Genomic DNA, 14,300 nt, shown 5'->3' on the forward strand with positions numbered 1-14,300 from the left:
TAAGCTAAAAAGAAGCCACATGAAAATCTGTTTTTTATTTGTGTAACTTAAAGGTAAAACATCTACCAAAAAGAAAAAATAAATCAAGAAAAAGCAATGTAAAGTTGACAGAAATAGGGATAAAAATCAAATGAGCCAAGCTGAAATTTCAGTTTCAAGTATGTTTGAGCATTAAAGAAATTTTCTTCTGGTTCAAAACTACATGGCTCTTGATTATTTTGGATGTAAACAGAAGTTCTTAAGAAGTCAATTAATAGCCCAACAGGCTATCTCTACTAAAGTTCATGACAGCAGTGAAGGAGCAAGGCTTTGGTGTAATGCAGTCCCAGAAGAGAGATTATCTTTGGGGACTCCTCTGTATCTCTGCACCAGCAATTGTTCTGCTTTGGCCAGGCAGTCCAAAATATGGACAAGAAAAAACAAAAACAATAACTGTTGGCCTTCTTCCAAACCTTTTGTGTAACTTAATTAATAAACCAAGTAACAAACAACAAATTGGCAGCAGGCATTTTAGGTGTTGTTCATGTGCCAACCATCATCTAGAAAACAAAATGTTCTCCTCTGCTGAGGTGTTACAAAACAGTTGTATACTGCTGCGTGAATCTATATCACAGACCTCCAATGCACTTCCTGCTGCGGAGGTTTCAGAGTTCCAGTGATGAGGAAAGCTGAAGGTGTGCATGCAAGAGTATGGGAAGACAAGGAAAACTCTAAGGTTTCCAAAACTAAGTTTTCCTAAAAATTCTTTATTTAAAAGTACAGGCAATTGAGACATGTCTGCTTGTGGCACACCCTCCTCAGAAAGCAGTGATTTTTAAGCACAACACAGAGGCTGTTTTGGAATGTGGTGAAAGGAATATGGTAATTGGTCTGAAAAATAGCTTTCCTTTTTTTTCACACACTACTGTTGAATGGGAAAACCCCAAATGTTTGAAGTCAAATTATCTCTTTGTAGTCAATGAGACGGATAAAATAAAAATAAGTGACACTGGCTATCGGGTGATTCAGGTCTGTGTGCCCTTAAGGCCACAGGAAAATCAACACCATTTTCACTACTGCCAATTCATACATGGTCTCCATCATTTGGATCCCTAGTGCCACATTCCAGTGGGTCCACTCTTACCATATTCAATAAAATGACAATATGGAGACTCAAAGCACCCTGAACACGTTTTCCAGAAATCATGTGATTTCACAAATTCCTGAATTTCACAACTCATGGGACCATTGATCCTATTTTATCACTGTCAAACCCAGATTTTCCAGCACAGACATGCAACTGTGTTAATCCAAGGAAAAATGACTAGCTAATCTCCCCCTCACTTAAATATTTTATTGAATTATGTTAGATTCTGCAGAGACAACTGTACCTGTTTATACTTTGGGGTCTGCCTTGTAAAGTCAGCTGAAGTAAAAGTACCTGATTCCAGGCTAATGGCAATGAGGGCAGAAAAATACCTTCCCATAAAGCTGATTTACTGTAGGTGTTTATGTCAGAGTGAGAGGTAACCTCAGTCTGATCAAAGTACAAAACAATCAACATAAGAACTACCTACAAGTATCAGGCTTTCCATGATTGGGAAGTGTGAAGTTGAAGAAGTTATCTTAAATTCCATTATTTTCATTTTACTCTCCAAATTTTGAATACAATTTCTGTATTTCTTAATGAATTTTTTATTTGGTTAGAAGTGAATTAGTATGAAAATCAAATAGATAGCTTGAATTATAAGGAGATAGTTTTATTACAAAACATTGTTCTTTCTGTAACTTCTTAAATGGCCATATTGTTCAATTTCATACTCTATTCAACTTTCTAAATTGCTGGGGGAAGAAGGTGGAATGTTGTTTAAAAAAGAAAAATAAATCTATGTAAACAGTTGCCATGTCTCTATCCACATTAAGCATTTGCAAAGCCACTCTATGTTTAAAAACTCCTGTACTGTGAAAGATGACTTGGATATTTAAACCAAATCCAGCTTAAAAACAGAATTGGGGGAAATGGATAGGATAGCTCAAGAAAGTTCCACTCACAGCTGTCAGCTGAGAAGAAATGGGGGAAGGGGGAAATGCTGAGAAAGGAATTTATTTTTTTTTGGCCGTGAGGAGAGGAACATGCCATCCCTGTTTGAAAAGTTTCAGGGTGGGAAAGGCTAAGGAGGGGCTAACATACTATACATACCTTTATGTATATTTTTGAGGCAGAAAAACAGTGTAGTGTTTAAGCAGAGTTCAGCAAGTGGAGAGGGAGGTGACATTCACTCTGGCCATTTGGTTCTCTTAAATAAGCCCACAATTGACAGCAGACTGAGAACAGGCACAGGAGGTGGTAAGAGGCTGCCTCCCAAGAAGACAATACAAATGCTGTGTATCTTGCATCACATATGTAAGAAAATGGAAATAACCTTTAGTGTCTGGAGGAAAAATATTAAAGAGTTTATCTACAAGGCCCTCAGAGGTGTAGGTTCCTGTGAAGATACACTTACTGGCTCACAGCCTTTGAATCCCCAGAGCTAATTCTCAACTTAGGTACCCTGTTACTGTTACAGCCACACTTCTGGGTACCTTGCATGATAACTCACAGAGGAAGGGAGAGAATTAGTCTTGTTTCCTGAAGCTACAGATAGAAAGCATTAACATGAAATTGTAGTCCAGGGGAGAGAGGGAAGGCAAGCCAAAAGTATTCTTACCAGCAAGTTTACAGCTGCAAACTTTTCTTCCTAGACTGGAAGAAGAAATGGGCTGAGACATGTGGCTGAATAATGGTATGGGGCATCTATGGGGATGTTAGAAACCAAGACATAATTATGTAAAAGTCTGGTAAGTTCAGTTTCACTCCACAGAATAAACTGTGACTATATGGGGTATGGTATAGCCAGTTCAGCAGACCTGAGAGTCACTTAGGATGCAACACTGAAGACATAATTCACGAAAAAAAAGTCTGAAAAACATATTAAAAAGGTAAAATCCTAAGAAAATAAAAAGGACACTGCTGGAAGAGTAAGACGTGTATGAAGGAATGAATAAGGGCATTTGCTTGAGAATTGTCACACTGTCCACATCAGAGTGGAAACTACCATCCTTTGATACCTGTGGATAGAGTCTGGTCAGGGCAGAGTATTCCTGAATAAGATCTTCTTCTTGGAATGGGGTGAAAACCTTCCCAGAGAAATGGAAAAAATGTCCCAGCAGATGAACACAAAGTATTGTAGTTCTCTCAGAGAGGAAATGATAAAGAAGAGAGTTTTAAACAGCTTGATTCCTTTGACTATTCCTCTGGTGTTATTTTTGTGGACCATCCCCAGCCTGCCCCCACCATCACATCAGCAATATAGAAACATGGAGTGCTCTCATTCTTTCTAATCAGTGATTTTCAACTATTTCCAGAATATGACCTTGCATTACAAGAACACTTTCTGGGATCTGACACCCACTACTAAGCTCAGAAAAGAGTTGGCTCTTGCCTCCTCAAAGCTGGCTGCAACAACCAGACCAATTTCCTATGGAAAACAGAGAAGTTGGACCATGGGATTGAGATAGAATATGTTGTACAGAAATAGGATGAATCTGACATCACAGTGAAGCCCTGCCATGTACCATAACCCTGTGATCACTATGAGCTTTTTTCTTTGATGAAAACTGGGCTTCAAATTAGCCATGAACAAAATTGCGTCTTCCTTTCCTAAAGGTTTACTCCCTTCCCTTCATTTGTTTTACATCCCATACCATTGGCCAAACATGGAGATTTCTGGGTGAATTCTTCAATGTTATCTCCTGCATGGTCCCAGATTTTCCTAGGGTTTTTCAGTGCCCAGCCCAAGCACTGCCTCCCAAGCATGGTCCCTTTTAGTGGTTCTTGGCATTTGGGTGGGACACATGCTCACTTCAGAACAGTGAGAAGATCTGACATGCAGCCTCACACTCAACAGAATCATCTGCTGACACAGTCATGAGCTGTGTCATCCATTTCTTGCAGGAATTCAAGGAACCAGCATCCACAATAGCTGTGCACTGAAAACTTGCATTTGTGGCTCCATGGCCAAAACCACAGGAAAACTATTTTTAGCACAACAGAGCTCTAAATAGTGGAAGCACTGAAAATTTAGCTCACATCATGGGCCAAATTCTTCTCCTGGTTACACCCACTCTATGGAGAAGCTTGAGTGTAGTAAACAGAGACACTCTGAAACAGAAATTAATTTTTTTTTAGAAGTGGTGTTTTGCTTATGAGCAAAATAAGTATTTTTAACTTTAAATGAAGAAGGGTATGCATCCTCCAGCATTTCCTCTGGAATTAAATGAAAGGAGAAAGGAGCGGTTTGAAATAGAAGCTCTCTATTAGAGTAACTGTATCTGTTGTGATAAAGGTAATTCTTCCCACTGTGTATGTGTGAACCATACCCAGAGCTGACATCTCCCCATTCATTACACGGCCACTTTTGGCCTAGACCAGTGAAAAGAACACTGAGTTTATCTGTATCTTGAGAGAAGGTGACACAGATGAGTACACCTTATGAGTAACAAATCAGGTTTTAATAGCTAGACCTACACTTAATTACTCACAAGCCAACTTTCTAACAGCCGTTTTATCACCTCAGCATTTCCCAACACTAAACAATTAGTGATGGCACTGCAGAGCACTCAGACTTTCTCATGTACAAACTGACAGGACCTGACTTTCTCCTTCTGGGTGTAATTCCAACGGAGTCACCAAGTTACAGGGTGCTGAGCCTTTATAACTTGCATTTAAATTTTGTGGCACACTTAGGGACACAATTTTTTTTTTCCAGCCTCATGACCAAATAGTTGGGTTTAGTAATTTCCTCCACCATATCAAGATCTGCATATACAAGCATAATAACGTCTGTTGTAAATTAAAGTGCTTTTGGGCATAGTGTAGTACAGGTTTTGGACCGTGTTGCAAGCAATTTCTTTCTCTTACCAAAATTTCCACCAAATTTTTCTTTTTCTTTTTTTAGGGGAAGAGGGAACTGGATCATCTTCTAAACCCAAAAGTTTTTGGAAAAGCCAGTAAGATAAGAAAATCATAGAACAGTAATATAGTAATGATAATGTTATTTCTCACTATCTTATTGTTGATGAGTCTTCTTTCACTCTTTAAGCACTGCTCTATGACATATGTTTTAAAAGGAAGTACAGAAATGAAAATCAAACAACACATTTTCAATTTGGTTACATTTTTTCTAATATGAAACAAAGTAGTATTGTTGTTGTCTAAATACCTTCATAAGTAACACTGGAAAGGGCAAAAAATAAATTCATAAATGCTCCAGCTGCTTAGCTGGGCCCTGTGTAAGGCACTGCCACTAAAATAGGTCACACCCGTAATTACAATTCGCCACATCTTGGGAATGACATTTAGGATTCTCGAGGTGCTTTTAGATAATTTTTAGACTCTGCTTAGAAGTTCAGCTGTTACAAAGTCAGTTTTATTTTGTAACAGATTTTATCCTTTGGAATGTTATGTTTGGATTGAGCTGAATATATGGAAAAATACATGCAATATAGTTTGCTTACCGGTCTGAAATATAACTCCTAAAACAAAGCTGAAACTTTTTTTCCCCTTGATGTTCATATTCCAGCCTGTGCTTGTCCACAGCTATTTAAATTTGGAAGTGGGGGCGATGGGGGAGGCAGCAGAAAAAACTCTCCCCTACTGCACTATTCCGACTCCATTAGTGGAGTCAACGAGAATTCCTGCTTTCTCTCCAGTAATTAAATAAATATTTAACATTGCGGGATGTAATTGGAATCCCAAAAGTTAACAATAGCCTCAGCTATCGGTGTCGCTATCTCAGGGGTTCTGTTTTCACAGAGGTATATTTAGATCTCGGCCACATCGCCCACTTGCATTACGAATAGTACAACCCCCTCTCTTAAAGGAAAAAGAAAACAAAACAAAACAAAAAATCCACCAAATCCACACGCACACAAACCCCCCAAAAAAACCACCCAAGAAACAAAAACACACAAACAACAAAAAATAAACAAAGAAAAACAAACAAAAAACAAACAAAAAAAAACAAAAAAAAAAAAACAAAACAAAAAAAAAAGGGAAAAAAAAAAGGAAAACCAAGAAGCTCGGTAAAATCTGGAAACTTTTATAAAGTGACGCCATCTCCGCGGATCTCCTTCCCTGCTGCACAACAAATGCAGCGGCCGGCAGGAGCGAGGAAAACAAACAAACAAACCAAAAACCCAACCAAAAACAACAACAACAACAACAAAAAAAAGCAGTGAGGCCTGAACAGAGCGTTACCTTGCAGCAATTAGTGCAGCTCCATTTCCTCGCCGTGTTCTGTCCCTCTGTCCCGGGCAGGGGATGCCGGTTCCCGGGGAGGAGCCGCGGCCGTGGCACCCCCGAGCTGCCGGCGGAGAATCCGCATCCCCCCGTCAGGAACCTTCTGCAAAACCCGTGTGTCGCCTCTGCTTTTGCTTCCTTCTCTCATCCTGGAATATCGCCCTTCGCCCCATGCAACGCAGCCATCTTTTGTGCTGTGCCTTACTCTCTGCGTTTTGCCGGTGCAAATTCTGGCTTTGCCTGAGCACGCTGATAGCTTTTGGTGATTCATTTATCTAGTTTGCAAAACGGGAGCTACGATCGTGGATAGATTCTTTGCGTTAAGTCTGTGCACAAAAAGAATATGCACAATCTGGGATTTTATGGATATCAATGTGTATATGCATGTATAATACATATAAATACATATGTATACACATATTTAAGATATTCGCGTGCTGTGTCTATGTTCACATCAACACACACCTCAAAATTGGGAATTTTAATTAGTGTAATGATGCTTTTCATATAAGAACTACAGTTATGAGGTATGAATGATCTTTATGCCAAGCTTATGTTTGTGTTTTACTGTGTGTATAAGCAAGATGGCAGAAATGGAGAGTAACGTTTGTAAACGAGACTACAGGTCTGCAAAAGATCGTTCTCTGTGTATCCACTGAACTAAACACAATAAAAACTGATTAGTCTTGTTGACAACAGAGCTCACAGAGGTTCCAAAGTCCAGTTAACAGAGCAGTTGAATAGCTGCACCCCCTAGAAGAACCACTTAAAACAGAAAATCAAATTTATGCAATTAGATGCCTACAGAATCAAGGAATTTATTATTAAAATAATGAAATTATTATGATTATGGCTAATCATTAGGCCTTGCTCTTCATGAGGATGACTAGAGCTGTGTAGGAATGACCACCTCAACCCTCTCAGACCCCAGTTTGGGAGAAATTCTCCCTCACACTGCAAGCTTGAGTTCCCTGGCCAGAACATCAATGTTCTGACAAGATTTGAGCCAGGAGTAGAAAGGAAGGTTAAGACCCACTGTGAGGTGTTGGCTTGTCAAATGAAAGTCAGACTTTGCAGATTACTGCTGGTTTGCTTTGAAGGATTCGCCAGAGCGTGAGGAAGATAATATTCTTCTTGATGTATTCAACCTGGATTTCTAAAAGGCTCTTGGCAACGTCTCCCACTTGTCTCAGGGGAGATTATCTGCCAGGGGAGAAGAGGTAATGGTCTCCTAAAAGGTATAACCACTCAAAAGAAGGGCAGGAAAGAGTGGCAGTTTGTGGTTCCTTTTCACAGCAGAGGAAGTGGAATTTCACAGGGAAGAGTGCCCATTGGAGCTGCTCAGTGTGCCACTGGCTGTGCTGGAGAAGGCACTTAGATGAGCTGTGGATAACAAAGTCATGTATGAAAAAGTGAAGATGAGGACTTGGTGTGAAGAACTGAAGGAGGAGTTTCCCACACCGAGTGGAAAAAAGGCAGATGAAGTCCAGCCTAGATGTAAATGTAAAGTAGCACACATGGGGCTGAAGTAACATCCAAAATTACATGATCTAACATAGTATCACTCACTAGCTATGTTTTTAATAGTTCAGTGCAGGTATTGGATGAATTTTTGATCACCAGGAGTGCACTGAACATCAGAAATTGCTCCAAAAGCAATAGCAAACAAAGCAAAGATTGATTCCATGCTGGGAATTCCTGGTGCACCTGCATCACAGGTTCCAGGCAGAGGGCCAGTTCTCCATCTCAAGGAAGGAATGCTAGAACTGGTAGAGGTACAGCCAAGGCCAAAAGGAGTGACCTGAAGATCTGATGAGTCCCATGCACAGCATGCCTAAATAATCTCTTCCATCTGGAAAAGAAACAGCTGAAAAGGGATATTAAAGACATCTGCACAAAGCTCAAATTGAAAAGGTGAAAGAAAAGCCTTTGTCTTCAAGTTCTGGAGGAAGAAAGCTTAGCTGCAGGCTTTTGAGAAGAAGAAGGTAGTTCTTCACTCAAACTACAATAAGAAGTTCAAATTTCTGCCACCAAACATTGTGGATACTAAAAGTTTACATGAATTCAAAAATCAAAACTGGTGATGGAGCAAATTCACAAACGAAAAGCCCGTTAAAAGTCATTAAATACAAGACACTGGTGTCTGGCTCTGGAATTGCCCTGGTTGCAAACTGGTGGGTGAGGATTCCATGTCATCACTGCTATCCCAGTACTTGCATTCTTCCTCTGGGCATCCCTGGTGTGGCTGTTGGACAGGACACTGAGCTAGACAGGCCTCTGATCCCATCCTGCAAGGGGCATACTCATGTTCTTCACATGCTGTCAGGAGAACTTCTTTTCATTTTGAAGCTCATCTCTCACTGCAGTCATATTTTATTGCCTATAATATCACAAATTCTGCTCTGCATTTTTCTAAATTGTGTGATACTCCAGTTCTACCTTTCCACCATTCTACAAATATTTCACATCTGCATAAATAACACATATAAAGACATCTGTTAATAGGAATAAAAGTCTTCTATTCAAAAACTGTGAAATTGTTTTCATTTATGTACCACTCTGGCTTTCTCAATAGGCTCAGAAGAAAAGAAACTATTAAGAAACTATTATTAAGAGTTCTACATTAAAGGTAATTTAAATAGAAACCTCAAATTAGTGAAGCTTCAGTATGGTAGAGCATGACTATGAGAGCTCATAGCCCAGTGCAGAAACTGAGCGAGTGAGCCCTGTTGCATCTCTTCATCCACATTTTTCATTTAACAGTGAAAGTTATGTTTTGAAACAGGCATCTGGTCTCTTCCAGTGATAACAGGGCCGTGTAATAATGGGAAACTTCCTTTCATGCCAAACAAGGGGAAAAAAAAAGGCTTTTTTGAATTTTCTGTGAAGAGAAAATGGTAGCAGACAGAACAATAATTTGGCATTTGAAAAGCTATGTTTGATGGGAAAAAAAATCCTTTTGAAACAGTAGCACCAGTGAGGAACATCTAATGGAAAAGCAATTTTCAAAACTTGAGTTTTTGACAATATTGACAATATTGACGACAATGAAATGGGATTGCAGCTGAACTTCTTTTGTCCATTCTCCTCCTCTAAACTAGCAGTAAAATAAAATGTATTTCATGAGGTACTTCAACAAATTTATATAGACCAGTGGAAGAGATGTAGGACAAAGCTTCTTTGTTCCAGCTCAAAAGGATGGCAACATACTTGAGGAATATTTGATTATTCCACTTTCTAAGAGGAAAGCGTTTGCTATTAGAAATACGAACAAAATTAGGTTCAGCTACAAAATGCCACGTGTCCAAAATCAGTCAGATATATCAGTGGCAATTTCAGGGCTCAAGCTTTTAATTCAACCCCTACTTTTTTATTCCAAAGACTGCTCTGATGCAGAGGATCTTGGGTATATAAACATAGAGCAGTTATAGTTGCTCTGCAGTTCTCACTACCCCTAAATACTGAAATATTTTGGGGTTTTGTAGAGCAAGAAGGTTTTTCCGTTCTAGATTGCCAAAGAGCTGTTTCTGAGAAAGCCACACAATTCAACTTGAAATAAGCGCTTTTCCTGCCTTTCTTACAAATAACTCATCACACCCAGATTTTAATATTTGTGTTCTTGTTTCAAACCTACTCTTCTAATTTATTATATGAGCGATATCTTGATTTTCATGCTGTTGAACTTCTTGGAAAAATTCTGGTTTTAGTGCCAGGTATTATTAGTGGGATAGTTGGAACTGCTGATAGAAGGCTATAAACTTTAGTTTTAGGAAAATACTGATTAGTGCTTACATTTAAGCATAAGATTAATCTCCCATTTATTCAATGAAGTATTTATGGCTGTGCTTTACTTTAAGCACACGTTTAAATTCAGTTAACTTCATTTTAATAATGGACTTAAGTGCTTTGTTCTCTCAGGATAATAAGACCATTGGCATTTCATTTAGCTGGCTGAGCTTGTTTTTAAGTAAATTTTGTACTCTCAAGCAGAAACTGACAAACATGCAAATAAGAGTTACCTTTTTGCCTAAAGACAGAAAATGATAAACCAAGTAGTTTTCCAGTCCATGAGGGGAAACACCTAGGCAAGGAATAGATTTTCATTTCCCTGATACTATCATATTAATTGTCTGGAAGTGAAACACTGCCTAGCAAGGAGGCTTTGTGCCATCTTTGATCTCCTTCTGTACTTGAGCAAGGAAAGACATAAGTGTTGTTTTCCATTGAAATGAAAAACATTTGTTTGCTTGTTTTCTAGACAAAGGCAAATGTCTTTGAGACCTTGTGGGCCATAGCTCCATTTGATATAAACTGGCACGTCTCTTTCATTCCAGCAGAATTACACTAATTTTACACCTCAGAGTGCATCTCAGAGACTTTCCACGTCATGTATAAACTTGAATAGAGAGATTCTGTATCATGAGGTGAGATCATAATATGCAAGTGTTTCACAGACATAAAACTATGAGGTCTGGGAATGCTTGACAGTAGCTAGTAAATACAGTATGGTCTAGTCATTAAGTGGGACCAATTGTTTATAAGTAGAATAAACCAGTTGGTAGGCAGAGCCAAAAAGCAGTTTTCTTTACCATGGCACTCCTAATTAATAGCTTTTCCCCACTAAAGCAATAAAATGAAAAATTATTATGGATTTTTAAAGTCTTATGTGACTCAAAAAAAGCCCTTTTAAATGTCATTAACACTTGATCCGTTCACCAGAGAAGTAACCATTTTAAAAAGAAGTAAAAGAATAATTGAAAAATTTGAGCATAAACCAGCTTATAGAACTGGTAAGGCTATTTTTGATGCAAATTGAAAAAAAAATGCCAATTTTGCCACCATTCAATGTTAAAGGAAATAAATTATGTTGTCATAGTTACTTCAATTAATGTGAAATAAAAGACTTTCAGTATTTTCTAACACTGCTAATATTTATGGAACCAGACCAAAAGCAAGCCCAGCAAAATTGGAATTTCTGGTTTTCATACAATTACTTCTATGAATAATATTAACAAAGGCTCAGTATGAAAAAATACCTTGAACACATGTAGCACACTTCCACTTTCTATATTGTGAACATTACTGTGATAATTTTCACATACAGGAGAATAATAATGCTAAGTAGGATGGCTTCCCCATGTCCTACCCTTCATCTGACTGATAAACACCTTTTTCTAAGGTGAAGAAATAGTGGGTTTGGTTTGAAGAGGTCCCTCTGGCTGACTGCTCCCCATTGCCTGCCTTTTGTCCTTTCCACCTACTTTTACAGGCTTTGCATAATCTGCCTATAAGCCCTGAAGATATTGTTTAGTCCTTTCTTTTAAAAGGCAAAAAAGTCTGAGTACAGAATGATTTCAGGCTGTTCAAATTCCTGACATGGAAAACCCTGTGGTTAGTCAAAAGTAATCCTGTTATTTCCACCAGTTTTACAACACTATAACCATCACTTCCCGTTGGGTGGTTTTGATGCTACATCAATGTGAAGGGAGAACAAAGTTAAACCATCTTCTTCTGAGTACAGAAGGGCTTTGGAACCTCCATTAAACTTCACTTCCTTGTTGTAAATGATAATAATTCAGGACAATTCTTCATAGGTTCTTTGCATTTAAACATCAAATGACACACAAGGCTTCAGAAGCACTCACAATCTGCTGAGAATAAGAGGAAAGGAAAGCAGTAAGAGTTAATAACTTCTTTGGAGCAAATCATCGTTTACAGCTGGTTCACCATTAATGTGTACCTGAGCAACCACTCTGAGTTCATAAAGTTCAGCAGATTCAGTAAATTTAAATTAATTATTGTATATTAAAGGCCAAGTCGTATGTATTCTTATGCAGGCAAAAGCTTCACTGTTTCTTTCTGAATAGGGCCTGATTAACAACAGCAGAATTCAGCTCTATGTTAATGTACCATTTAGTACCTCACTTTTGCACAACTGCAATGCTGCATCTGTGCCCATTTCATGTTCTCAGCTAAGTTAAAAGCCAAAAAGAATTGTGTGCATTGCAAGTATCTCACGCATAGTCTTCCTCATAAGCTGAATGGCTATTTTGTAACCAAAAAATGGCTTCTTTTCCTGACTGGAGGCCTTTTCTAAATCTGAATCTGGCTTTTAAAATTCTTTATGGTAGTAGAGAGAAAAACCCCATAATCTATATTGATGTTGTGCTTTCAGATTGCCCTCCTTGCAGAGGGCACAAAGAGCTGCCTGGCTGGTGCGTGGTTCCACGGGAATAATCCATTTTTATCACTTGCAGTTATTGTTTCCTTCCCTTGCCACAAATATTTCCCACAGTGCCACTGTTTTCCCTTGGCCTCCTTACTCATCCAAGCTAGTAGTTAAGGGCACACTGGGCATTTTGTTATGCTTTTCTTTTTATGTTCTGGTAAGCATGAAAACACTCAGTAGGGATTCCATTATGTTTTAGCACTTGTGTTGAAGGGTGAAATAACTTCACAGCCTGTCAGAGGAGTGATGCATCATGAATAGTTCCTTCCTTTATTCTACATATTTTTATTTAAACATTCCTAGCCATGTTTTGTTGCTGCTTTCACTGTACTAGACTGTCCAGAGGAGGAGGATCTGTTTTAACTTTCAAATGACCATGAAAGATTGGAGAGAAGCAATAAACAAGAACATCTCTGTGTTAATTTATCAAACTTCTGGCAGGGACCTGAAGCTGGAGAGCCAAATGCTAGCAAAGAATTTTTACCTTTGTTCAAGATTTTGCTACCCTTGTTTTTAAAATTTTCATTGTTTTCACCTGGGTATTAATGTCTTCTCAAACTGTGACAATTTCATCTCTTTTGTAATTTCTTTGAAGGCTGAATGTGTCAGAATTTAGATGGAGAGAGCAATGGGAAAACCAGTGTCAAAACCCCAATGGGTACCCTTTTACTGAAAATCTGCACATTTTTGTCATGAAATTCTGTTTCCAACACAAGAAAATGTCAGCTTTGACATTTTTACTCTGTTGCAAGAATTCATCTCATTACCACATCCAGCTAAATAACTGCACCAAGCCTTTTATTAATGGACATCTCTGATGAGTGAAATACCCAAATCTCCTGTTATGATATCAAATGTGTAAAGGTCATTTAGCCTTAGAGGGTGGCCCTGCCTGGAAAGGATTGTGACATGGTCAAGAATGGATTGTCAGGGAGAAGAGGAAAGGGCATTTTCCTCCCCTCAAAGCTTTTCACAGTGCAGTTCAAGCCTGAAGTTACTGTGTATTTCTGACTCTTCACCTCTTTAAAACAAGTACATCAACAATGGAATGTTTTTGTATATGCACAAATTGAAGTCAAGTCACAAAAAGTTAGCAAAGTCTTCTCCATCTGATAGTTTCCTTCTGGCTTACCTAGCTTTATTTTGTGATTGCTTTTGGAATTTCTCAGGTGTTGGCCAAAGCCACCAACGCTGATGGTGCATCAAACCAGGACGACACATAATCACCACTACAGCCTTCATTATCTTGCCTTATGCAGCAACCTGTGCTTGCTGTTTACATTGCTTAATTAAGCCACATCATTATATCATAATGTGGCTTATAATTAAGCCACACTATATGTTCCTCCAGATGTTCATCTTTAAAAACAGTCTAGATATAAATTATGGAATGCTAAGTTGAAAATGTAGGAGCAATATCTTCACAATACTTGAGTCTGGAACATCTGTTGTCACTTTGCCCTAAACCCCACTCCTGGTGAGCATGACACATGCTGCCCAGAGGCAGGTTGAGACTTAGGTCATGACTCAGAATGCTCTTCATCTTCCTTCCTTAGGGTTTCCTTCCTCCCTGTGTCCAGGAAGTGGGTCCTACACCAGCTTTCTGCCTGGAACAAAGCATGGCCCCACTGCGGCATCTCGAGCTAACCTCTGGCAAAGGAAAGGAGTTCACAGCACACACAGCCCCATCAGTTCCTGTGACATCCAGGGAAGGGACAGAGCTGCTCTGCTGAGACTGCTCACTTTGGTGCT

At 38.9% G+C, this 14,300-nt stretch overlaps 1 protein-coding gene across 1 annotated transcript in view; it reads right to left on the minus strand.

Moving 5' to 3' along the window:
* Positions 1-9,417, minus strand: part of SMAD5 (SMAD family member 5) — a 33,708-nt gene extending 24,291 nt beyond the window's left edge. The window contains exon 1 of the mRNA XM_023936044.2: positions 6,278-9,417. The gene's annotated coding sequence lies outside the window, so the exon portion shown is untranslated. The remainder of the gene's footprint in view (positions 1-6,277) is intronic.
* Between the last annotated feature and the right edge of the window lie 4,883 nt (positions 9,418-14,300).

This window comes from Cyanistes caeruleus, chromosome 15, assembly GCF_971803275.1.
Source record: "Cyanistes caeruleus chromosome 15, bCyaCae1.hap1.1, whole genome shotgun sequence".
NCBI classification, from domain to species: Eukaryota; Metazoa; Chordata; class Aves; order Passeriformes; family Paridae; genus Cyanistes; species Cyanistes caeruleus.